This window comes from Panthera tigris, chromosome E3 (genome assembly GCF_018350195.1).
Source record: "Panthera tigris isolate Pti1 chromosome E3, P.tigris_Pti1_mat1.1, whole genome shotgun sequence".
In the NCBI taxonomy this organism is placed as follows: Eukaryota; Metazoa; Chordata; class Mammalia; order Carnivora; family Felidae; genus Panthera; species Panthera tigris.
The window spans coordinates 1,046,787-1,071,200 of record NC_056675.1 but is presented as its reverse complement, the minus strand read 5'-3'; the positions used below and the strand labels follow the sequence as shown (position 1 = coordinate 1,071,200).

General features: G+C 46.3%; 1 protein-coding gene across 3 annotated transcripts in view; it reads right to left on the bottom strand.

Annotated features, from left to right (window-relative positions):
- The window catches only part of UNCX (UNC homeobox), an 80,456-nt gene that overhangs the window by 53,331 nt on the left and 2,711 nt on the right, over positions 1-24,414 (bottom strand). For all 3 annotated transcript variants that reach the window (XR_006212407.1, XR_006212405.1, XR_006212406.1), the window contains exon 2: positions 15,339-15,422. The gene's annotated coding sequence lies outside the window, so the exon portion shown is untranslated. The remainder of the gene's footprint in view (positions 1-15,338; positions 15,423-24,414) is intronic.

The window sequence follows — 24,414 nt, the reverse complement described above, 5'->3', positions numbered from 1 at the left end:
TAACTTTTTTTTTGGTGGAGTCTTTAGGATTTACTACATATAAAATCGCATCATCTGCAAACAGAAGTAATTGTACTTCTTTCTTTCCAATTTGGATGCCTGTTTCTTTTTCTTGTCTAATTGCTATGACAAGAACTTCCAGTATATTTTTAACAGAAGCAGCAAAAGTGGACATCCTTGCCTTGTTCCAGATCTTAGAGGAAAAGCTTTCAGTCTTTTAGTGTTGAGTACAATGTTTGCTGTGGGTTTTTCACATATGACTTTTATTATATCATATCATTAGATAGTTTTCTTCTATTCCTAGTTTGTCGAGTTTTTTATCATGAAAGAGTGTTGAGGTTGTTGTATGTTTTGTTTTTTTTTTTTGCCTTTTTGCATCAATTGAGATGATCATGTTTTGTTTTGTTTTTTCTTCGTTCTGTAAATGTGATGACTTACGCTGATTGATTTTTGTATGTTGAATCATCCTTACATTCCAGGAATAAATTCCTCTTGGTCATGGCCTCTAATCCTTATAATGTTTTGCTGAATTTGGTTTGCTAGTATTTTGTTGAGGATTTTTCCATCAGTGGTCATAAGGGATATTAGATGCATCGTTTTCCTTTCTTGCAGTGTCTTTGGCTTTGATATCAGAGCAATGTCGGCCTCATTAGATGAGTTAGGTAGGAAGTGTTCCCTCCTCTTTAAATTTTTGCAAAAGTTTAAGAAGAATTGGTGTTAATTCTTCTTTAATGCTTGGTAGAATTCACCAGTGAAGCCATTTGGTCCTGATTTTTTACTTATTGGAACATTTTTGAATAGTTGATTCACACTCCTTACTAGTTATAGTCCTGTTCAGATTTTCTATTTCTTCATGATTTATTCTTGGTAGATTTTGTGTTTTGAGGAATTTGTCCATTTCATCTAGGTTATTTAATTTGTTGTTAATAAGTTCTTTCTTATAATCCATTTATTTCTGTAGAATTGATAATGTCCCTACTTTCATTTGTGATTTTTCTAACTCGAGTCTTCTCTATTTTTTCCTTAATCCATACAGCTAAAGTTTTGTCAACTTCGTTGATCTTTCTGCATTGATTTGCCTCTATTTTTTAATATTCTTTTATTTATCTCTGCTCTAATTTTTATTATTTCCTTCCTTTTGCTAGCTTTGGGTTTAGTTTGTTTTTCTTTTTCTAATTCCTGAAATTGTAAAGTTAGATCATCAGTTTGAGATCCCTTTTGAAAAAATGTAAGTGTGTATGGCTATACATTTCCCCCTTAACACTGGTTTTACTGCATCCCGCAAGTTTTGGTATGTGTGTTTTCATTTTCATTTGTTTCTAAGTATTTTCTAATTCCCTTTGTGTTTCTTTTTTGATTCACTGGTTCTTTAAGAGTGTGTGTTTAATTTACACAAATCTGTAAATTTTCCAGTTTACTTCTGTTGTTGATTTCTAATCTCATTCTGTTGTGGGTGAAGATTCTTTGTATCTTTTAAAATCTATTGAGACTTGGAGTGCCTGGGGGGCTCAATTAGGCGTCCGACTTTTGATCCTGGCTCAGGTCACGATCTCATGGTTTGTGGGACTGAGCTCGCATTGGGCTCTGTGCTGACTGTGAGGAGCCTGCTTGGGAATCTCTCCTTCTCTCTCTGCCCCTCCCCCGCTTACCCACATGCATGAGCTCTCTTTCTCTCTCTGTCAAAAGAAATAAAATTTAAAGAAAAAAATAAAATAAAATCTATTGAGACTTAATTTGTGGTCCAACATACGGTCTATCCTATAAAATGTCCCATATGTGCTTGAAAAGAATGTGTATGGTGTTGATATTAGACCGGCCCATACATGTATGTTAGATGTTGTTGATTATGGTATTAAGTCTTCTATTTCCTTACATATGATCTGTCTGATTGTTTTATCCATTATTTAGAATGGGGTGTTGCAGCCTCCAACTTTTAGAACTATTTCTCCCTTCGATTCTGTCAGTATTTGCCTCATACATTTTCAGTCTGTTAGTAGGTGTATAAATGTTTATAACTGTTGTATCTTTTTGTTTGAACCTTTATATATAATGCCCTTATTTGTCCTTCACAACCATTTTGGATTTAAAGTCCATTCTTGTCTGTATCAGTAGAGTCACCTCTGCTCTCATTTGGTCAGCATTTAAATGGATATCTTTTTCTGTCCTTTCGCTTTCCATCTATTTTTGCCTTTGGATCTAAAGTGAGTCTCTTATAGATAGCATATAGTTGGATCGTGTGTTTTTATCCATTCTGCCAACCTCTGCAACCTCTGTCTTGTAATGGGAGTTTAATACATTTACATTAAGTATAATTACTGATGGGGGGAACTTTCTTCTGTCATTTTGCTATTTGTATTCTATATGTCTCCTAGCTTTTCTGTCTCTCATGACATACATTAGTCTTCTGTGTTTAGTTTTGTTGTTGTTGTTGTTTTGTAGTTAAACCTTTAAATCCTTTCTCATTTTCTTTTGTGTATGTTCTATACCTATTTCCTTTGTGGCTACCAGGAGGATTACATTTAACATCCTGAAATTATAACACTCATTTAAATTTCCACCAGCCAACAAAACCTCTATGTTTTTTAGGGCTCTGTCCCCACCCTTTAGGGTCACTGATATCACAAAATTATATCTTTACACATTATGTGCCCCCATGTGTAAAAATTCTTTTACAAACACTAGTCTCTTAAAACATGTAGAAACAAAAAGACTTACAAACTGTTATTATGATAATACTAGCATTTATAATTGCCCACTTACTACCTTTAATGAGATATATTTCTTCACATGGTTTGGAATTACTTCCTAGTGGTGTCTTTCCTTTCACCTTGCACAATTATGTTGAACATTTCTTGCCATGCAGGTCTAGTGGAAATGCACTCCCTCAGCTTTTGTTTATCTGGAAATGTCTTGATTCCTCCTCTGCTCTGTTTTTTTTCTTAATTTTTATTGATTTATTTTGAGAGAGAGAAAGAGTACAAGCACGAGCAGTGGAGGAGCAGAGAGACAGAGAAAGAGAGGGAGAGAGAGAATCCCAATAAGCTCTGTGCTGTCAGCATGGAGCCCAATGTGGAGCTCAATCTCGTGAACCGTGAGATCGTGACCTGAGCCGAAATCAAGAGTTGGACGCTCAACCAACTGAACCACCCAGGCGCCGCTCTCCCTTGCTCTTTGAAGGACAGTTTTACTGAAAATGAACTTCTTGGCTGACAGTTCTTTCACTTTGGATATCCTAAGATAATAAAACATTAATTGTGGTCAATTCCCCACTGTCTTCTGCCTCCTAAGTTTCTGATGAGAAATATGCTTACTGAGAATCCCTTGTATGTGATGAGTCACTTCTCTCTTGCTGTTTTCAAGATTCTCTGTCTTAGGGCTTTTCAGAATTTGAGTATGTGTCCCAGTGTGGGTCTCCATGAGTTCATCTTACTTGGAACTTATTGACCTTCTTGGATATTTATATTCTTGTCTTTCATCACATTTGGGAAGTTTTTAGCTATTATTTCCTCAAAGATTTTTCCTGATCCTTTCTCTCTCTTTCTTCTAGATCTCCCATAAGGTATATGTCGGTCTTTTGTGTTGTCCAACAGGTTCCTTAGGCTCCATTTGCTTTTCTTTAATCTTTTTATGTTCTGTTCCTTAAACTGAATGCTTCTATTGTTTTATCTTCTAGTTTGCTGATTCTTTCTTTTGTCTGCTCAAATCTACCTTTGAGTCCCTCTGGTGAATTTTTCATTTCAGTTATTGTGTTTTCAGCTCCAGAATTTCTTTCTATCTCTTTATTGATATTTCCATTTTGTTCATACATCATTTTCCTGATTTTTCTCAAGGTCTTCCTTTAGTTTTTGAGCATATTGGAGACAGTTGTTTTAAAGTCTTTGTCTAGTATACCTGCCATCAGGGCTTTTTCAGGAATACTTTCTATTGAATTTTCCTTTGAATTGGCCATATTTCCCTGTTTCTATGTATGCTTTGTGATTTTTTTTGTTGAAAACTAGACATTTGAATCTAATAATGTTGTAACTCTGGAAATCAGAATCTTCCCCTTCCCCCAAGGTTTACTGTTTTTGGTTATTTGATGGGTTTTTTCTATTGCAGCCTGTCTCTGCACCAAAGATCATCCTTAAACTCTTCTCAGGTCTTTTCTGAGCCTGGGCCTTTCCCTGGGCATGCACAGTCACTTTCTAACTTTCCTTTGTACATAAAATTGATTTGAAGGTCTTAGTCTCTAATGTCTGGCTTCCTTCCAGAGAAAGAAATGAAGGAGAAGGGGAAGCGCGTCAGCCCTTTAAATCCTGTCGAAGTCACTTCAGGTAGTAGGGGAAGGGCTTGCCACAATGGGGGAAGTGCAACAACAATGGCTGCCCTCATTTTTTGCACCTCTGTGATCTGAAGCAGCACTTAGCAATCAGGGGGAAGACCCTCGATATTTGGTGGATATTCACTCTGGCTCCCACAAGCCGCATGCCAGCTGCTCCAGAAACCTATGCACAGGTGACTGACACTGGTCTTGGGGTAGGGGTGGGTAGCTGCTACTGTGCTAAGAGTTGAAATTGACCAAGATCAAGTGCAATTTCCTATCTAAGGCTTCCCCTGAAAGTTGGAAGCCTTCAATAGACTCCAGAGTTCCAAAATAGGTACATCAGACAGATTTTGCCAGTGCAACCATTGCTTAGGAGGGGAAACTGATTCCTGATGGTTTCTGCTTTGCCATCTTCCCAGAATCCTCCAGGATGATAACTTTTTGAACGACTGTTTGAAGGATGTGAAGGAGTTGGCCATGTGGACACCTGAGAGAAAAGCCTTCTAGGTAGAGGGAACAGCAAATGCAAAGGCTCAAGGTGGGGGTTGCAGGTTCAGCTGCATGGTTCACTTTGTAAATGTTATTGAATTTTTCACTTCAAATTCTAATTACTCATGGATGGTATATAGGAAAAACAATTAACTTCTGTATATTCACCTTGCATCCTGTGACTTTGCTATAATTGCTGTTAGTTCCAGGATGTTTGTTTCTTTGTTTATTCCATTGATTCTTTGGGATTTTCTATAATCATGTCATCTGTAAACAAAGACAGTTTTATTTCTTCCTTCTCAAACCGTATACTTTATTTCCTTTTCCTGTCTTATTGCATTAGCTAGGACTTTCAGCATGATGTCAAATGGGACTGATGAGGGGGGACGTTCTCATCTTGCTTCCAATCACGGTTCACTCAGGTGATATTCATTTTTTCTATGACTCTCCACTCCTGGGAGAGCTGGGCCACCTGACCATACTGATTTGGAGATCTGGATCTGTTCCTGGGCCCCCTGTTTCCTAATAGGAGCCACAGAACACTGGATTTGTAGGTCACAGGACCTGTAGGTCACACACCTGTCTTCTTGGCAGCATTGCCCTAATGTCCTCACTTAGGGACTCCCGTCCACCTGCTGAGTATCATATTTCCTGAAAACTCAGATCCCTAGTGGCTGACTCCATTCTCGCCTAGAACCACAGTGCTGCCTCCTTCTACCTCACCCCTGCTTGCTGGGATCTTCGTATGCTCCTGGATGAAGGTTTTCATTGCCCATCAACGGGTTCTGTCTGCTCAGACAGAACCATTGGCCATCAATGGGATCTGTCTGCTCAGGAGACATTCATCAGTTGTCTCTCCAAAGGACCTCATCCTTGGGCAAGGCTTCAACAAGGGCTCTACAAAACTGGTTATCCTTCATGGAAAGAAGTCCTTGCTCTTTCCAGTTTAAAGAAAAGGTAAGGAAAGTCATTTTAACAATATATACGAGTCATTCCTCACTGCTTAGACTTCCTGTTTGAATAGGTACTGGTGAGACAAGATTAATCCATCTGTTCACGCACACAGTAACCAACAGCCAAGCCCTCTCTCTGCGCCAGGCTCCACACACGGCATGGGGGATCATTAACAAACACTCTGCTTTTGCTACCAATGTAGCTGGAATGAGCATGTGCGTGAATATGCGGTGCTTTGGAAATGCAGGGTTTCTTTTCACATCTTCTTCCACGTCTTACCTTCAGAATAAATCTTTAAGTAGAGCATTATCAAATTCTTCACAGATGCAGGCTACACAAAGCATTCTCATTGTCTGTCATAAATATAATATCTTTTAAAATCTCCAACACAACTTCTGGGCATGTTCCCTCTCATAAATCTAGGCTGCCTCAGATCACATTTTGCTTTTCAAGCAATTTTACAGCTAAATCCTCCCACATAATTTGTAATAGTTTCTTTACAAAGGACATGAAGCTAGCTATGATCCTTTACTGACTTATGTAGCATTTACCACTTTCCTGTTTTTAGAATCCTTATCCCTTTCAAGTGGAATTCTAAAAATATCAGTTAAGCCGCCAACTAATTTCTAATCCTTACTTCTATTAATATTGGCAGAAGGGCAGTTCATCTCCTAGCCTTTGTCCTTCCTTGATTAAGCCATTCTAATCTTTTCCTGACAATTTGATTGGTGACAATATGACCAAGCCCGACTGGAACACCAGGCAAGTGGGGACTCTTGCCTACAGAGGTCCTGAGACCAGCTAAGCTACAGGAAGCCCTGCAAGTAACTCTTCTCTATTTTTCCCTTCCTACCCATTCTTTCTTTGGGTAAGAAACCACGGCTCCTATCCTAAATGCTGGGCTAATATTTTAAAATTTAGATTAATTTCAAATGTTCGCCATCAGCAACCTTCATGGTGCTGAGGTGGTCCTCCAGATTTTGTTAATAGCTTAAACGGCCTTCTAGCAGTGAGGTCACCTGGGCAGACCATGCAACCTCAAGCTTCCCTTGAGTGGAGAAGTGGAGAAGACTTGTGCGATGAGTGACCCTTCTGCTGAGAATCCAAAGGACTGCGTGGTGGACACTGGGACGCCCCGTCTGGAGTGCTGCATGACGGGCGCTCATTCCCCCAGCTGTATCTCTCTCCAAGGGAGCTTCCCTGGAATAGGGGAACCTTCTCACCCAAAGTTACACTTCTTGAGGGAGCCTGCGCCAACTATCTAGTTGATGCAGGGCTACTCTGGCCCAGGCCCTTTGCCTCAACTTGGGACTACCACGAGAGGACATGCCAGCTCCAGACTCCTAGCATGCACTCTGCTGCAACTACACTGCCCTTCCCCTTCACCCTCTGCCCTACCCTACTTCCCTCGTGCCCTTATGGGTGTCGTTCATTAAGCTCCTGCAGCCGCTCTCTGCCTCAGAGTCCCTTCCCAGGAAATGACAGTTGGTATCGAGAGTAATCACAGGAATCACTCCAATATGGGGCCTTTAAGCTGGATCGCCTGCCAGCTGCCAGTGAGGCTGGTGACGAGGACCCTGCCCTGGAGGTCACAGGTTGAGCTCTGATAGTCCTTGGCACAGGTAGGGAAACCACTGTTAAAGCTGTTAGTGCTATCCGACTGCAAGACTTACTATAAAGCTACAGGAGCCATGGCAGCCTGGTGTCAGCTAAAAAGCTAAAGAAGAGACATACAGATCAATGGTACAGAACAAAGAACCCGGGGATAGACCACACAAATACAGTCAACTTCTCTCTGACAAAGGAGCAAAGGCAATTTAATGGAAGAATAGTTTCCTCAGCATATGGTACAGGAATAATCGGATATCTACGTGCAAAAAAATGAATCTAGACACAGACTTCACACCTTTTACAAGAATTTACACAAACTGGCTCATAACTTAAGGCCACCTGGTTGTAAAACCCAAAAGTATAAAACTTCTAGAAGAAAATATGAGAAAATCTAGGTGACCTCGGGTTGGGCAATAAATTCTTAACTACAACACCAAAACCATAATCAGTGAAGAAAGACATTGAGGAACTGGACTTTATGAAAATTAAAAGCTTCTGCTCTGTGAAAATCATGCTAAGAGAATGAAAAGACATGCTAAGAGAATGAAACAGACTGGGAGAAAATATTCACAATATAAGTGATAAAGGGCTTGCATCCAAAATATACAAAGAAGTCTTGGGGCGCCTGGGTGGCTCAGTCGGTTAAGCGTCCGACTTCGGCTCAGGTCATGATCTCACAGTTCGTGAGTTCGAGCCCCGTGTCGGGCTCTGTGCTGATGGCTCAGAGCCTGGAGCCTGTTTCCGATTCTGTGTCTCCCTCTCTCTCTGCCCCTCCCCTGCTCATGCTCTGTCTCTCTCTGTCTCAAAAATAAATAAACATTAAAAAAAACAAAATATACAAAGAAGTCTTAAAATACAACAAGAAAACAACAACCCAACTTAAAAATGGGCAACAATCTGAACAGACACATCACCAGAGAAGGTGATAAGCACAGGAAGATAAGCACAGGAAAAGAGGCTCGACATCATATGTCACTCGGAAACTGCAAACTAAAAACAATATGCCACGACACAATTATCAGAATGACAAAAATCCAGAACACGTACAGCACTAAATGCTGGTGCAGATACAGAGCAACAGGAAGCCCCACCCACTGCTGGTGCCAGATAGCTAGGCAGTTTCTTGTAAAGCTAAACATGCCCTTACCATGTGAGTCAGCCATGACACTCCTGAGTACGTACCCGGCTACATGGTAAATGTATGTCCACACGAAAACCTGCACACAGGTCTACAGTAGCTTTATTCATAATTGCAAAGCTTGGAAGCAACCTGGATGGCCTTCGATAAATGAAGTGATAAACTGTGGTCCATTTAGACAATAGAATATTACTCAGCATTAAAAAGAAATGAGCTCTTAGGCCACTAGAAGACATGGAGGCACCTTAAATGCATATTAAAAGTGGGGGGAAAAAGCTGTTTGAAAAGGCTACACCCAGTATGATTCCAACCATACGATGGTCTGGAAAAGGCAAAACTATGGAGATAGTGAAACAAATCAATGATTGCCAGGGTTTTCAGAGAGAAGCAGAAGAGGCGAAGCACTGGGACTTTTAGGGCAGAAGCTATTGTGAATGATAGTAATGGTGGATACATTTAACAAACGATACATATTTCACAAAACTCCTAGAACCCAACAACATGAAGAGACAACTTTAACTATGGCTTTTAGTTAGTAATAATGTTAGTAACAAATGTATCTCACTAACAGCAGAAGGGAAAATTGTGCAGAAAAGGGAGTATATGTACTGTCTTCCCAAGTTTTCTGTAGACCTGAAACCATCTTATAAGATGAAATCTACTAATTAAAAAAAAGTTCTTAACAATGGTAAACTGGTATGGGCTACCAGTGGAAGGCCTGGCATTAGCCGGTGCATTTGGGAACTGTGGGCGAGTTGTAAGGATCAGCACGCCAGGACGGGGTGATTGTTGCTGGATGCTATCAACGCCCTGGAGGAAGATAATGAAAGTCGGTTCATCTCCAACTTAAGGTCAAGTGTGGACATCCCCAGGGCTTTTCTGGTGGCACACAGACAGACCTCACATCTTGCAGGAGGAATTGAGAGTCAGGCCCAAGACTGAATGATATGGACAGCAGAGCGCTGGAAAAGGCTGAATTCTCAACCCCAGCAAATCTCCCATGCCAAGGTCGGGGCCCGAACTAGAAGGAGGGGGACCCTGAAACAACTAGGACCCTGGGAACAACTAGGTTGATACACTCAAAAATCTTTGAACCCCAGGTCCTTCTGAATGCTCTGGGCTCTCAGCAGTGACCTACTCCACCCTGTCAAAGACTACAGCCCCCACCTTCCCTCCTGGCTGTCAGCTGATATGAAAGTTCGAGTTGCAATATAATCCAGCCAAGGAAGAGCTGGGCCTGGCCAAGGAAGAAAGAGATTGTATCCTGAAGTTGCTGCATGACCTAGCCAAGATGTACCACCAGGATATGCCGAATCAAGGGGCAGAATGTCAGATGGGATAAGGGAGGATTTATCAATGGAGAAACACTTTCCCAGGACACAGGATTTAATGCACTGGGAGGCAGTGCTAATTTGCACCCAAGAAGATCCTTGGAAGTTTGGGAAAAGTGATGACTCACACACTCATTGAAACATAAATGTCACATGTACTGTGGCCAACGGTGGAGGAAGGAGTCAAGTCTCAGAGAAGTGGGCACGCTAATGCGGATATACCTAGTAAGGCTGGAAACAAGACACGAGCCAACCATGTTTCACAGAAGGGCTCGGAGACATTCTGTTTGCCGGATCAGTGGGGACTGGGAAGCTGGGGGCACCAGCATCGATGAGGAGCTCAGCAGTGTCCGTGCTCTGTAAGCCAGAGGGGACAACAGCAGATGCTGTCCCAGAATGGCCTCCCTTACAGCAACAGGGATATCAGGATCCCAGAATGATAGGTGGCTGCGCTTAATCATCGGCAGCAAGGGGGCTGCGGTTCTTGTAAGAGCAGCAAAGCTGGAGCACCGAAGAGGGAAGGGGGACCTGCACATACCATGAAGATGGCTGATAAAACCCGGTATTCCTAAGGGACAAATAGGCAGCCGAGAAGCTATGACCTAATGATACAACCAAGAGAAGCCAACAATGGATAACACGGTCTGAGGGAAGCCATCCCAGCGTGAAGTCACAGTCTTTTGCTTCCTTTCCAGACCTGATCTGGTCTCGGACCTGTGCCCCCCAGACCGAGGGAGAAGCTGGGTCTTTATGAGGACCGACAACACAAACCACAGCAAATGCTGTCGTGATGCCCCTGGGCCTTCTCCAAAGGAGTCTACAGCTAGTGGTCACCCTCCGGCCACCCTGCGCTGAGGAAAGGGGATCACCCAGATATTCCAAGGACTGCGGGAGCCAGGGTCCGGGTGGAACTGAGAGCCGTGTGCTCCATGCCTGTCTCGGCTGAGACCTCTCGCCATCTTCTTAGTCCTTCAGCTTCCCTGGGGACGGTCACCTGGGGGATGTGGAGCGGGGCAACAACAGGCAAGCCCTGGTTCTCATTTCATCAGATCACTTTCCTACAAGACTTGTTTTTCTGTTCTGAGGAGCAAAGCTTGTCTCCATCCTTATGGCCACTGAAAATTTAAAGGGTGGTTTCTTCTACTTGTCCTGAGCCTCACAGAAGAGAGGCTGGGAGCAGGGTTGTTGTTTTATCTACAGCCAGGAAAGCACTATCTCCACCAAGATGTTAAATATATTAGTGGTACAAGCGCTGGGCACGCTCCTTTTACATGTTAGTAATAGAATATTAACAGTCAAGAAAGTCCTTATTCAGAAAACTGCGTTTTTCTTTTAAAACCAAGCTACTGTGATTTTCACACCCAAGTTCACAGCGGCATGATTCACAACAGCCAACCCAAGCGTCCATCAGTGAGTGAGCAGATAAACAGAACGTGGTCCCTCCACACAATGGAATATTCTTCAGCCGTAGAAAGGAAGGACCGATACCTGCTAGGCGGTGGATGAACCCTGAGGACGTGACACTCAGTGACATAAGCCAGACACAGAGGGACAAGTACTGTGTGATTCCACTCACATGAGGTCCCCGGAGTCAACTCATAGACACAGAGAGTAGAAGGGTGGGGCCAGGGGCTGGGGGTGGGGATGGGGAGTGAGTGTTTGATGGTGACCGAGCTTCAGTTTTGCAAGATGGAAAAGCCCTAGAAATCATTTGCACAACAACGTGCATATAGTTACACTCCTGTACTGCACACCTAACAATGGTTAAGACACCAGATTTTATGTCATGTGTTTGCTGCCACAATAGAACAAAACCCACGCAGCAGCATGCTGTTGGCGTAATTTCCATGCCTTAGCCCCCGAACGGCGAGTGGCCTGCTTCCCGTATTTACCATGCAGCAAGTGATAACATCACGATCTCTCTTGGCACTACTAAGATGCTCCAGAATTCAGTGTGGCCCCCCCTTCAGGGCGCCCCGACTCAGACAACCTGCCTCTGACCCACTCCCGTGAGTGCACACGTGTCAATACACAAACCCAATTTGCTTAGTTGGGAGAAAACCCAGCCTTTGCAACAAAAGTTAGGGTACAGGGTGAGGTGATCTTGCCAAGGGCACACCTTTGCATTCTTCACCCCGTCTCCTAGTTGACGCTAGTTCAACTCAGCTAAAGCCAGTGCTTTCTAACGACGGCAACCGAGTCTCTCGGTGTGCTCCTTATTTACGACACCCACGGGAGTCGAGTAACTGTCAATTACTCTTGCAGGGAAGGAGGTAAAGAACCTTAAGTGTGCTTTATACCTTTACCCTGAAGGAGAATATCAGGTAAAATGGAAAGGAATGGGGTCCTGTGAGCACGATGCTCAATTTCAACGCACTTGTACACACAGCACATAAAGGCCTACCTCCCGACTGATTCTTGCGCCTAGATTCACGGGTTTAGGGAGACTACAGCTGCATATCGAATCCATGCCTGCAGCCGACGGCATTCTTACTCATCTCCCTCGTTTCTGCCTGTTTTGCGGAGCCGCCCTCTCTTCTTCCTGGGTCTGCTTACATCTCGTGAAAGCACTGCCGGCTCCAGTCCCCGGTGCGCCCGCTCACCGCCCTGCACCTTCAGACCTCGTCCCTGCTTGGACTTCACGGGAATAGATTTCAATCACAGGAGTTTTTAAGGTGTGCTCCAAGCAAGCCGATGGGAGGCGCTCGGACTCGCTGAGTCGATGACAACTGATGTGACACGTCAACGGAAGCACTAAGTGTCAGCACAGGAAAGACAGTTAACTCGACACATGCAAGCTGAGGAGAGAAAAGCGGTCTGGCCTTGCCGCTGACAGAAGAGCCAGCCTGTCGTGGCCATGTGACCTAAGTGGCCCGATCTTCCTCTCCCAGCTCCCTGCACTCACTGCCTGGGCTGCAAACACCATCCTAGGCCAGAAAATAATTCAGTTGCAGGGAGACCCGATGGAGAATCCAACTGTCTGTGGCCGACGGACACAGGGTCATCGAGTGTGTCCAACCACCCCCTGGCGTGGCCATGCTCGGGGTATCAACGGCCGGGTCAGATCTCATATTTATAGCACTGTATCCCTGGAGCTCGCCACAAACTGCTCAAAAGCTGTTGGCAAGTCCTCTTCTGCCCTCTCTGGAGCGGAAAGGGCACCTGGGAAGAAAAGGAAGGCGGCCACACGGTGAGCCCCAGCAGGGCCCGGGTTTGGACCATGTGAGGTGCTCCAGCCCATTGGTACACTTCCCCCTCCAAAAGAAGAGCCACCCTGGGTGCCTGGGAGACTTAGCCGGTTGGGCTCCGACTCCTGGTTTCAGCTCAGGTTGTGATCTCGAAGTTCATAAGGTCTAGCCCCATACTGGGCTCCACGCTGACGGTGTGGAGCCTCCTTGGGACCTCTCTCTCTCTCTCTCTCTCTCTCTCTCTCTCTCTCTCTCTCTCAAAATAAATAAATAAACTTAAAAAAAAAAAGAGCAGCCCAAAATGTGAGATTCCCCAACTTCCTCCTCAGCTTAAACTGGAGCCAGTACAGAACTCTAAATTCCTCATTAAATCCATTGGCTTTTGCACGTTGGGGCCGGGGTGGGGGGGAGCTCCTTTCCTGAAACAGCGAACCACTTATTCCCTTCTGAGTCTAACGCAGCAGAGACTGGGGCTGCTCTCAGTGCCTCGGTGACAGGCCCCACTGGCTGCCCAGGAGGGTCCTAACGCGGACTCTACCTGCTAACATGGACCCCACCACTAAGCTGCGTTCTGGCCAGGAGCTGCTCACTGAGTGGCCGGAGGTGACCAGCTGAGTGAGGAGACCGCCACGCTGTCTCGCTGGGGAGGTCGGCACCCCTCTGCCTGGGACCCGGAGCTTGTCGGGAAGGGCCTGCTAATTTATCGCTATAATTAGGATCTGTTTTTATAGTTTCAGTTGCTGGCAGAGAAGGACACGGGAGCTCTTTCCAAAGAATACTCCAGGGGGCCGCTGGTGCTGCCTGGGCCTCGGTGGGGCTGGCAGGGGCTGATGCCCGGGGGGTCTGCACCTGCCCCTTTCTGCCCTCCCTCTCTGAGTACACCCCCCTCCCCCATCTCTTCTTCCCCTCCAGGCACAACTCTCTAGATGCATTCACAGCACTTTTGCAATGGCCACACCAGCCAGGCTCAGCCCGCCGTGCGGCCTGACCAGCAGTAACAAAAACACAGGACGACTCCCGGTCTCAGAAGAACAAAGTCTGTATGAACAACACTGAAAACAGACCCGAGTCCCCCTGGGGAAAGCGTCCAGGGTCGGGGCCTTCATTCGAATCGGACTCATGACGGCTGTTTTCCTCCACACTCGCCGTGGCTGCCGCGCCCTCGTGGTGAGCGCTGCCCACGGCCATCGCTGGGCTCTGCCGGGGAGTCTGCACCCAGCATGCCACGCCCGCACTGCAACCCCCCCTTTCTCTCGCACATTCACCAAGGTGCTACATCCCTCTCGAAGGCCCAGCTCGTCCACAGCACCAGAGGCCTGCTCCCTGTGCTGCGGACGTCTGCGGGGTCAGGTCCGTATCTCTCACCCTCTTTGTACCGGGGACCCACCGCTCTAGGGTTGAACTGTTTTTTGTTGTTGTTGTTTTCAAATACACGCTGTCTTCACTCTCCAAGCAGCTTCCAGTCTCCAACCTTATGCTTCCCCTGCCCTCCCGACAGTGCCCAGCAAAGTACGTCGTATGAAGCAGGTCTTCAACAGACCCCCGCCTGGGACCGCCCAACGTCCCTGCTGGGGTGAAGGCTGGAGGGCGCGGGTATCCAGAGGCCCCCCGCCGTCAGCGCCCGGCACTAGGCGTGGCACCCCCAGAGACCCAGAGCCCTCCTTTTCCTCAGGATTGGGCCGCGCGGGACACGGATCTCTCCTCCCCCATTTCAAACTAATATTCGCGGAAAAAAGGACAACGTTGCAGTCCTAGCCAATACGCATAGATTAAAATAATGAACTAACCTAGCAGCCAACCAGGAGGAGTCATTTCACAAAAACACTGTCGCCGCCTCCAGGATGGAGCTGCCAGGGCGCAGGCGGCTTTAATATTTAATGCAGCGACTCGAGGGGGTAGCGAAGGGGCCTGGCCAGGAATGGAACATCAAGTCACTGAAATCAGGATGATTATTACTTATTCAGAACCCACTCAGGAACCAACACAAAGTTGAAAACAAACTGGTGACTTTGCATCGTTATTAATTCATCCCGGACTAGATTCTTTTCCCTGAGTTCTCGTGGTCCTAAGAGTAGGACTCCGAGCAGTGACCAGATCAGAGCAACCGAAAAATAAAGAACAACACTGTTGAAGCAGAACCGCCACCGATGATGGGGAGTGGGGATAACCACTGCTACCTGAAAAGGACAGCTGTCTTTCTGAGCCGCGCGAGGGCGATGGCCCAGCACACGCGAAGGCGCAGACGGCGGACGCGAGCGTGCCACAGCCGGTTCACAACACGTTTCCATAAAGACTTAAATTCGAAACGAAATGCTGTTTCCTACCTTAACTGCCGCGTGCTCCTCTCCATTTCAGACGGCAGCATGACGCGTCGATACAAGTGATCACGTCCCTGCACGGTGGCACGTCTGTGAATCAAGAGATTTTTACCTGTAGTCACAAAAGTAATGTATACAGCTCACAAGGCACCCACGCCTCCCTCAGCCATTTGAGGGAAAGAGGGAAGACGCAAGCTTGCTTCCCAGTAAGTAACGGGCACCCGCCCTTGCTGCTCCGCTCAAGATACAGCAACAGGCAGGCTTGCGAGAGAAATGAAAATCTTGTTACCGAGCACATGAAGGCAGCTCCGTTTCTAAGTCGTAAACTGACATCGCGTAGGCTGACAGAAGAGCTGTAAAGCCGACTCAGAGGCACCTGCCTCCCTCGGCTGGCTCTCCCGAGCAGAACGTTCCCGAAGGAGAGGAGCAGGCCCTGGGAAGCACTGCTAACCAGGCCGCGGTGTCGTGCCTGGTCGCCCGAGACTCCCCACGGGCCTTACACCGCCCCCGCCCGTCTGCCCTGCCACCCCCTCCAGGAGACCCACGATCAGCGGTGCCGTCCGCCAGGGATACAGCATCACTTCCAGAGGCTCCCAACTCTGACCACCTACTGGACCCAAAGGTTTCTCGTGGTGGGGAGAGGAGCACGTGGACCCATCTCACGGCCACGGGTGGGTGCCGTGTGCAAATCCCACGTGCCACGTTAATACTGGAAGTTAAAGGAAGTCAAGGCATAGCCTTGGCTGCGCGGTGGCGCTGGAGACATCATTCTGACAGGACGTTTGAAATGTCCTCACAAGGAGTATTTCTGCCACATTCTCGATGAGGGCTCCCTTTTCTCTTTTTCAATTCTGCATTTGTGTTCCCAGTCACATACAACATTTCACGTGGACAAATTACCAACGAGCGGCACTCGCTCCTCACTGTTGGGCCTCAACTGCACTGAGCAAAGGGTTCTCCAAGGTGATTTCTGACAATATTTAGAAAGATATTGAAACAGAAGCTCTTACACTGATTTGTTATCAAAGGATGGGGGTAAGCAAGAGCCACGTGACCCAGATTCTGTGATCAAAGGGGTTCCCTATGCTAGATAACATCACATCACAAAAATACGAGAGGGAAAAAGAGAACATTAGTTCGTCTCTGCTCCTCTCAGCTGCCTCCCATTCTCTGGGGAACCTGAGCGAGAACCTTTTATGCCACAGGGCTTTTGCTTACATAAAATGTGTCGTGAGGCAAATCATAAGCCACGTCTCCTATAGACTGCCTTATGATCACTTTCTGGAATTAAAATCTCTGTCTACCTGACTTTGTGTCTATAAAATATTTATGCTCTGCTCACATGTCTAAGGGAAAACAGTTTGTTTTTTGTTGGCAACTTCGACTCAAAGTATCACACCTCCCTCTGTGAGTCTCGGATTCACGGAGCCAAAGCCTTTGCAGAGACCTAAAGACAATGTCGGTTAGAGGACAGAGCACTCCACCTGGCCGTCATCTGCAGCAGCGACAGCAGGGTTGGCGACCCCACCCGCACAGGTCTTTGCTCCGAGAACTCCTAGGACAGTCTCCAGTAGGAAAATTGGCCTAAGTGGACTTCGCATCACCAGTGTATTCATTATGAGGCCACCATATGCGAACGTGTATGTGGACACTCAGAACTGAAGGAGACACATTTCCTTTGCACAAGGCTGCACTGAGACACTTCCTGTTCCTCCCCGAGAGTCCTTATGCTGAAGCCCTGATGTCATCAGAGCATCCCTCTCTAGTTTCGTCACCTGAAGCCACCTGCCTAACATGATGAGGTGCATAAGCACCATCTACAAAGGGTTAAAGGGCACAGTCCTTGTCATCAGGGAGCTGATGGTCTAACACCATGAATAGCACCCCTACGGGAACAGTCACCACAAGTGAGCATTAAACAAGTAAATTGCGATACGTACTCCCTCCTTCAGCCTCACATCTGACCTCTGCCACCACCTGATGCCCAGACCTTGTTCCTCTTCAACAGCTGTTTTGCTTCTCCCCTTCTGGGCACCTGCTGGGGCTGTACTTCCCAGCCCCCCTGCTTGGGTGTGGGACCGGCTTAGCCAGTGAGCTCTGAAACTCCCAGGCGAGAGGATCTAAGACCAGCGTGAGGCCCCTGTGGCCACCTTTTTTCTTTCCGCCAAGGCAACGAACGAGACTTCGGATACCGATTGCTCTGTTGCCTCAGGGCTTAGAGGTGAGGACAATGTGGAGCAGAGCTTGTGTACACATCGGGGACAGGACACGTGGGCAGGAAATAAACTCTGTTGTTTTCAACTGCATTGATTTTGGGATTGTCTGTCACACAGCACAGCCCTGAGTATCCTGAATGCTGTACTGTGATAAGGAAGGAACTTTCCCAAAAGTCATAAACATCCACGTAGGTAAACTTTATGCAGGCTTCTCGTTCTCCTGTGGAATTCAGCAGAGCACCTGGTGCTGCTTGTCACCTGTGGCCTCTCCTCCATTGTACTTTAGCATTCTTTCCCAGTCCTGCTATCGGCTCTTTTTTGTTTCCTCCTCCTCCTGTGACCTACCTGCAGGCCCTCCTTAGGCCCAATTCCGGCCACTTCTTACTCTCTTTTTGGGAGACTTTATCCATTGTCTTGACTTTGAATAGTATTCCAATTCTAATCCAGTGTTCTCTCCATTCCTACGACTTCTCAAAACTCAACATGACCCAAACAGGTTTGCCTCAACTCCAAATTGCCATCTTGGTAACCTGCCCATTCTGGCGGCTTCTGCTTTTTCCATGCTTGAACTAGCATGCCTGCTTCTTCTCTGTCCTTCGTGCCCAGTTAGCCAAGAAGTTCTCCTGGTTCTTTTTGGTTTTTAATCTGCTTCCTGAATATATCCCTTTCTTTCCACCTCCGCCATACCAGCAGCTTCAAGAGTCAGGACTCCAGTAATCCAACCCTAGCATCCTCTCTAAATCCTTCTCAATATATCCTGCAACTCCCTCCCAGATTTGTCTCTGCAAACATCCGTCGTATGTACCGACTCGTTGGGCAGCGTTCTGTCTCTCTTACCAGTCAAATGAAGTTCAGGTTTCTCCTCCTCAAATTCTAAGTCTTCTGTCTTTATCTAGTGGGCTTGACTTCAAACTTTGTGCTTTACTCTTTTGGTCTGTTTCTTTCCCTTTCCCTGAATTGCCAACTCATGATGAATGTTGGACACCTGTTGCTTCTAGATTCCAGCATTCGTCTCCCTTCTTCATCTGGTAATGGCACAATGACTTTGGAGTCCTGTCCTGTCTCTCCCCCATTTCATGTGAGTCTGGCAGGGCCATCAGCCAGAGGCCACAGAGTGGACATTTGCTTATGGTGATCTTGTGCCCCAGTTTTCCTATGAGGGTCCTAGGTCATGCCTGTTGTCCCAACAAAACTAATAGCAGCACCCCATGCCTACCTTCAAAAGTGTCTTCAGTCAGGTGCACACGGAGTCACCCTACACATGAACCAAGAAAGCCCATTAGAATCCATCTGTGGGATCATGACATACAGGCTAGGAAAGAGACACTCACTCTGGAGGCCAACCGTAGCCCAGGTTGCTGGCAGCTATGTCTCTGTCACAAGAGGAGGCTGCTCTGTAGCGGAACGGGGAGGCCAGCATTCAGAGGGAAGGATCTTTTCTAAATTCCTGGATCCAGCACATCTCACGTCTAGGAGCCAATAAATTCCCCTTCTGGGAAAAATCTAGTTTGAGGTGAATTCTTGTCACCTGCAACCAAAAGTCCTGGTGGACGTATGGCTTGGCTTCAGCAGTCCCCTCCCCTGTTCACATCCCCCGTCTTTAAGGGCCTACTGGAGTGCCCCCCACGTGAAACTTTCCTAGATACTCCAGCCCAACCTTTTCAGGCAGACGTTGATCTGGGAAGTTTTTATTCTCTGAATTCTCATCATGATTACAGCCTCTGCCCTGCAGCCTCATAAGTACAGTGTTTACACTTAACATCCAGTTGTTTCGGGATGTGGGGCTCTTTTTCTCCAAGATCAAAACTATAAGCTCCTGGGAGAAGACAGGGACCCCATTTAATCTTTTCTCATATTTTCTTGAGGCCAAACAGGGTGCTGTGTACACAGCAGGCACCCAATAAATATTTGTTGAGGATATGAGTCACAAATGTAAAGGTAATATTGACTGTGTGTCTGGGCAGAAGAGAGTGTGTCTGGTGGGAAGGGGGCAGTGGGACGTCACCTGCTGAACCAGGCTAGGCCAGCACGGTGGACCAGGAGGGTGTACTTCACCGTCTTTCTTTTGGGGGAAGAGCTTCTCTGCTTTTCACCCAGACTCCATGCCTTCACCTTATCCTCTTCAGCCATTTGTCTGACTTCCTCCCCTGCCTCTGGGACCATTCCAGGACAATGGTGACCTCCCCATGACTGACCCTAATGGACACCCCCAGGTTTTGTCTTGTTCTTTGAGAAGCAGGAGCTGGTGAGCCAGTTCTCCCTCTTGAAATATCTGTCTTAGCCTGTCAATGCCTCCCCCTCCTTATTTTCCTCCTGAGTTCTCTGGTTGCTCATTCTCAGTCCGGTTTCCCAGTGCTGGCTTTCCCAAGGCACAGGCCTGCATCCTCTTCTGCACATCTTGTCCGCCCCTAGACAATCTCATCAACACACTGTATGCTGATGACTTGAAACTTTACTTCCCAGGCCAGACCTCTTCTCCGAGTTCCAGATGCATGTATCTGATCACTCATTCACCCACTTTTCTCTTTCGTCTCATAACTGATATGTACTGAACTGAAATAATTATTTCCACTTATTGGTAACAATATTTGTGGTTACCAATAGCAGGAAAAACAATGAAAAATTGCCTCGAACAAGAAGGATGTGTTATCTCACATTACAAGAAATCCAGGGGCAAGGAAGCCACCAGCAGTTCACCACCACCATCACAACCCAGCCGCTTCCACTTTCTGCTCAGCCAGCTCAGCAGAAGGACATGGTCCTTAACCTTGGCCCTTCATGTTAGCCAAAAGGTGACTATTTCCAAGCATCCTCAAAATACCTTCTGGAAGTGGGCTTTGTCCCAATGCATACCCCTTTTTTATTAGGGAGAAAATCCTTTCCCCAGAAGCCCTCTCCTCCTGGAAGACTGGATCACATGGTCATGCCCTGTGTACAAGGGAAGCTGTGAAGGTAAGGTTTCTGCATTTCCATAGTCACTGTCATCTCTTATCTAGACTGCAGTCACAGCTCATTTGCTCTCCTACTTCTGTTCCTGCCTCCCCTCAATCTGTCCTGCACGTACTGCAGCTGAACAAAAGTTTTAGAGTACAATGTGTTGTGCGGGTATGATGTCAATGTGTTTTCTCTTCCCCATTATTGAAAAGTTTTCCATCACCAAGACCAGGCCATGAGAGGACACTCGGCTGCAAAGAAGGGTCTGCCTAAAGAAGCTGCTACTCAGTTTGGAGTCTTAAACCTAAACTTTTTAAGAACTCATAGCAAGCCAGTCTTAAAAGCCCAGCTTTCAAGAGAGAAAAAAAGGAGCCATGAACCAAAGTTTCAGAGACTTACCCTAGAGCAAGAAGCCCAGAGATAACACGTGAGAGAAACTGCTTCAGGAGAAAATACTTCCAGGGCTGGGGAGAAGTTTGAAGAACTTTGAAAGGGAAGACACCTGCCCAGGTGTCCGAGAATGGCCCCGATGCTCATCCTACAACCCTCTGTTGAGATGGCAACCAATTCAGATGAGTAGAGGGATCCTTTGAAAGAAGAGGGGCCCCTGCCTTGCTTCCTTTCTAGCCCTTCTCTAAAAGAGACACTTCTCCGTGCCAATGTAGGGAGAGTGCAGGAGCGGATACCTGGGATGCGGTCAGGCAGGTAGAAGGCCTGAAGTGGTGCCTCTAGAGCTATAAGAGACTCCCAAAGCCCCTTGGGCACTGGCACGGGACACCGGGAGGGTCACTGAAACAGATGTAACCTAGGGTCTGGACAGGCTGGCATTGTCCGTAACGAGCTCCCAATCAGAGGCCAGCAGCAGCAAATACTAGCACGTGAACAGAGGTGGCGGTCTGCCACAAGCAGGGGCCAGGGAGGACCTGGCTTGCATGTACACCAGAGACTGCTGCCATGAGGTTTTCTATCCAGCTTCCCCAAACCCAGATGCTACTGAAGGAGAAAGGTGGGAGGAGTTGAAGAAAGACGCCTCAGAATGACCAAGATTGGAGCCCAACGGTGAATGAGGTCGAGATAAACTGGACCCAGACAGACGACAAACAAGAACATTGCGGGCCGGGCTATACTAACTAGTGAGAACAGCCGCCTGCACACAGCAGTCCAGGGCTCCAAAGCAGAGTTCCATTTTACAACACAGACAACGCTGGATATTCTTCATACGGCTGTGTGAAGTACACATAAATCTTGTTCCCTGTCTACTCCTCAAGGCCAATCTTTAAAAGTTTTCTACGATACCTCTTTGCATTCAAGATAAAGTCTGAACGGTCTGGTCCCTGCCTGCCTCTCTACCCTCATCTCTGGCTAGCATATATAGGGGGCAGAGGAAGAATTCAATTTCAAACGTGGCCGCAGGAGATCGTGTTTCGAACACTTCTGTGCCTCAGTTTCCCTATATTTAAAGTTGAGATCAGAAGAGTGAGCTGTTGGGCATCTCTTGATAGAGAAACGCGTAGCTGGACGTGCACTGTAGCCTCTTCCTTTGAAGCAGACTTCTTGAGGTTTCCTAACCAAGGCTCCGAGGTCTGCTTCCCCTTCCCTGTGGAGCATCACGAGTATTACAAGGTCATTCTTTTCCTGGTGACCTCAAGGCAGTTCTCAGAGGACATCTTAGGAAGCCCTCAATCTTGATGTGGTAAGAAGCTTAGAGGTAGGAGGTCACTTGACTTCTGCTTGGTGGCAACTCTTTGTATCCATGTGGACGTCAGTCAATGGCAAAGCTGCACGTTAAAAAAACCTGACCTGATAATCTTTTGTTCCCACAGCCATTTGGTGTGGTCTGAGCCAGATCAGGACCAAAAAGAACAGCAGAGGTACATCTAGTGCGCTCCTGGGTTGTCTGCCTTCACATCTTTCCCTGACACTCCCCGCGTGCCAGCTCATGCTGTGGGTGAATTCTTTCTGAGAGCACGCAAATGCCCATACGTGTATGTGCACACACGTATGCTTGTGTGTATCTGTATCTGGGAATGGGAGACAGTGGTGTCCAACCAATTACATTTCTCTTCTTTGGTAAAAAACTCATTTATGAATCTAGTTGTTTCGAAAACATTTATTCATAATTTTTCAATATTTTTCATTAAATGCTTTTTTACATTTCAAAAAAGGAGATAAAAGTATAACACTGAGAAATTTTAACATCTTACTTTTATTTTGAAGAATCTTGTCTTTCCTTTTTTTTTTTTAAATATAATTTTTGTCAAGTTAGCTAGCATACAACGTACACAGTGTGCTCTTGGCTTCGGGAGAAGATTCCCGTGATTTGTCAAGAATCTTGTTTTTCCTAATGGCAGTGTGGTCACTACCTGTGGTAGCAGAATAATGTTCCTTCCACTCCCATGTCCATGTCCCATTCCCTGGAACCACGAATCTGTTATTTCACGTGACAAAAGGGACTTTGTGGATGTGCTCATGCTAAGGATCCTGAATGGCACGGGCAGGCTCAATGCAATCCTTTTACGTGAAAGAGGGAGAATGAGAGTCAGACGAGGAGATGTGGCAATGGAGGTAGAGGCTGAGGTGATGTGATTGGCCAAAGAATGTGTGCAACCTTCAGAAGCTGGAAAAGGCCTGGAAGGTCTGTCCTACGGCCCCCAGGAGGAACAGTGCCCTTCTGACACCTTAATTTTAGGCCTGTGAGACGCATTTTTGACTTCTGACCTCCAGAACCATAAAATTTGTGTTGTTTTAGGCCACTTAACTTGCAGTAATTTGCAAGAGCAGCAATAAGAAATATCCTACCAAGTGCAAAATTATGAATCTGTAGCATGGCATGTTTGATTCCACGCGAGAATTTGATTTCTGCTCTAAAACTCAGTAGTCAACGTAAATATAACATAAAACTTTACGTTTTAGTGTGTTACAATTGGTTCTAGCAAGACTCAGATAATCTTGGAATACACGGATCTAACGACATTTTGGGGCACCCGAGTGGCTCAGTCAGTTAAGCATCTGACTCAATTTTGGCTCAGGTCACGATCCTAGGGTTTGTGAGTTCGTGCTCCACATTGGGCTCTGCACTCACAGCGCTAGAGCCCGCTTGGGATTCTCTCTCTGCCCCTCCTCCATTCTCGCATGCACTCTCTCTCTCAAAATAAACTTAAAAAAAAAAAAGACTTTTCATTTCAACATGTGAGATAAAATTTACGGGAAAGGGCAATATCTAACCCACTTTCCTGATTAATAACGTGTATATGATTTTTGACCCATGAATAACAACAATCTTAAAAGCTTGTACTTGTATTTATGCTTCCTTAATAAATTGTCCTCTGTGGAAGAAAACTGAAGGTTTTGATTGGCACTGGATTTTGACCAACTGGAAGAAGGGAGGAGCAAGAGGAGTTCGTGGAGGACGTGGCAACAATTGCTTAAGGTGCTGAAGGAGTCTGCGCAAAGTAGGTGAGGTGACAGCCAGAGTGGTCTGTTACATCAAGCAAATAAATAGACCAAAAAACCAGAAAATAGAATAATGTGGGGCACCTGGGTGGCTCAGTCAGTTGAGCATCTGGCTTTGGCTCAGGTCATGATCTCACGGTTCTTGAGTTCGAGCCCCGCATCGGGCTCTGTGTTGACAGCTGAGAGCCTGGAGCCTGCTTGGGATTCTGTGTCTCCCTCTCTCTCTCTGCCCCTGCCCTACTCCCACTCTGTCTCTCTCTGAAAAAATAAACATTAAAAAAAGTAAAAAAAAAAAAAAAAAAGAAAATAGAATAACGAAACCCAGGTTTTTTATTGCTGGAGGAGTTATTTACAAACACAAAAAGAGAAAATTCGAAAAATCCTGAGGTGTTGGATTGGAATTGAAGGTAAGAATACGGATGTTTTCCTATACGTGAGCAAATATACATACATTTCCCGGCCCATGTCTGCTGAGAAGG